We start from the raw sequence: 2817 nt of genomic DNA on the forward strand, positions 1-2817 counted from the left end.
ACCCCCCACATTAGCTCTCCCTCGTGAAATCTCTTCTGCATGTTGACCGAGGGGCCCTGTGTTACAGATGGTACACTGCAAGATGGTGAAGTCTTCGAGTTTCTTCTGAGGACAGTTGCCTTGAACAGTCACCTGTACTGCGATGGACTTTGTGTGGGCGAGACTTAGACCTGCACTAAGTCACTAAGATTTGGTGGTTATTTTTTAAAACTGAAAAGTGAAAGTGAAAGTCGCTCAGTTGTGTCCAACTCTTTGGGACCCCATGGACTGTATAGTCCATGGACTTCTGCAGGCCAGAATACTGGAGTGGGTAGTCTTTCCTTTCTCCAGGAAATCTTCCCAACTCGGGGATCGAACCCAGGTCTCCCGCATTGCAGGTGGATTCTTTACCAGCATAGCCACAAGGGAAGCCCAAGAATACTGGAGTGGGTAACCTATCCCTTCTCCAGAGGATCTTCCTGACCCAGGAATCGAGCTGGGGTCTCCTGCATTGCAGGTGGATTCTTTACCAACTGAACTATCAGGAAAACTGAAGCATAATCCTAACTAACACAGTGACATAATTTGATTCCAGAGCTAAGCTATTAGTCACTTCACAGATCCTTCTTAGAGTGGCTAATCTGTGCTGGGCACTGTGGAGGATAGAAGAGAATATAAATTCAATTTCTGCTTAGCATATACAACTTAAGGTTCATTTCTATTGCTTCTTGAATAGCATGTGTGTATATTGAATATTATTGCTCTACCTAGGTAATGTACACTCTTTAAAGGGACTTTGTCATAACACACTGGTTCCCATATAAATATGGGATGTTCTACCACAATGCATCCTTTTGTTTTTTGTAAAATCCTATGTGGTTCTGATGGGATAGCCAACAATAGATCCTACTTCCTTGGCCACCAGAAAAGGCATGTAACTTCCTTGGAATTTTTTGAATTGAAGATGGAGGTAGAGGAGTTGACCATCTTGTCTCATGTGTCATACGCTGTAGGAACTGATCCCAGAAACAATGTCCCCAAGGAGATTAGGAGGATAGATCATAGACTGAAGCCAAGATGAAATCCAGTGTTGAACGTGGATGGACTCTAATGCTGTTTGAGCTCTGGGATCCTGGATAGTCTGGGGCTGGCACCACCTATGTGCCCGCAGATGCTCCAGCCAACACACCCGCCTACATGGATGTCCCTCCTCTACTCACTCAGTACTAAGCTCACTCTCAATCTTATCTGTTTCTCTGTAGCATTGACGTTGGCCACCTGATGCAAAGAGCTGAGCCAACTATTGGAGAAGACCCTGTTGCTAGGAAAAGTTGAAGGCAAAAGGAGAAAGGGGAGGCAGAGGGACGAGGTGAGATAGCATCACTGACTCAATGTACATGAATTTGAGCAAATTCCAGGAGATGGTGGAGGATAGAGAAGCCTGGTGTGCTGCAGTCCATGGGGGTCACAAAGAGTCGGATATGACTTAAGGGCTGAGTAGCAACAACAGTAATTGTAGAACCTTTGCTTAGAGGTATTGATTGAGTTTGGGAAGGTGAGAAATTATGAAAATAAGAACCTTGAAAGAGTGAATTAAAATTTTTTTTTATTGGAGTATACTTGATTTACAATGTTGTGTTGGCTTCAGGTGTGCAGCAGAGTGATTTTATTATATAATACATATACATATATTCATTCTTTTTTAGATTCTTTTCTCATATAGTTTATCACAGAATATTGAGTAGAGTTTCCTGTGCTATATAGTAGGTTCTTAAAAATATGGACCACTTTATAAATTTGCATGTGGGCAGGGGCCCACGCTCATCTTCTCTGTATCCTTCCAATGATAGTATATGTGCTGCTGAAGTGAGCACTAAATGAATTGTTTTCAACTGGATAAAACCCCCATTTTTCCTGCTGTACTATCCCATGTCATCCATGTTTTTTATTTTTTTTGCTTTCCATCCTTTTGAATGTCAGGCCAACTTGGAGAAACCCACGGGTCTTCCCGTGGACTGGCCTCAGGGTGGGGGCATGCAGCTTCTGAGTGGGTTTCCGGGCTGCCGGGGTAGATGAACACGGCTGTCTGCACTCTCCAGTGGAGCGTGAAGCCGAAGGGAGGCCTTGGGAGGCAGCCACTCACTCAGACCCAGGCAGCCTGGGGGCTGAGGCTGCTGGCAGGGTTGTCATTATGCTAATGGCATCTGTGGAGCCAGAACCAGTGACCCCTTGGGGGAAGCAAGAACTCTTTACCATTTGAAGTCTTTGTGCGATCAGTTTGAAGGCGTGTGACGCCTGTACTTGGCACCTCCTAATTGATTTTATTTTACGCTCGCATAGAGAGCAGTGGTCCAAACACCAGAGGCCTTGCAGCTCTAGCAGAAATCTAAGGAGAGGCAGTGCATTAGAGGTGGTTGTTGAGTGCAGAGGTTCAGATTTTGGACTCTGGAGACACACTGCCTGAATTCACATCTCAGTCTTTGACTTCGCTGGCTGTGTGAGTTTAGCCAGGTGACTTCACCTCTCTGGTTCCCTTTCCTCATCTCTAAAGCAGGAAGGACAGTAGTGCCACCTGTAGAGGTTCATTTGAAATATAAAATAGGTTAGCACATATAAAACAGTTCATACTCAACACATAAAATGCTCCATAAAAGGTAGGGAGAAAGTTTTGGAGACTGTTTGCATGGATAACAGAGCAGTCCTGAGTGAGTCTTGCTAAACTGCTTAGCAGCCAGATGCCCTTGGATAAGTCATACGTTCTTTCTGTCCTTGAATGAAATGTAATCACCTGAGAAAACCCCTGAAGTAATGTCCGGTATATCAGAGGTGCTTAGTAAA

At 44.6% G+C, this 2817-nt stretch overlaps 1 pseudogene; it reads right to left on the reverse strand.

Annotated features, from left to right (window-relative positions):
* Positions 1-1752: 1752 nt before the first annotated feature.
* On the reverse strand, positions 1753-1853 carry LOC128051801 (uncharacterized; annotated as a pseudogene).
* Positions 1854-2817: the final 964 nt, after the last annotated feature.

Source organism: Budorcas taxicolor, chromosome 7, assembly GCF_023091745.1.
Source record: "Budorcas taxicolor isolate Tak-1 chromosome 7, Takin1.1, whole genome shotgun sequence".
NCBI lineage: Eukaryota > Metazoa > Chordata > Mammalia > Artiodactyla > Bovidae > Budorcas > Budorcas taxicolor.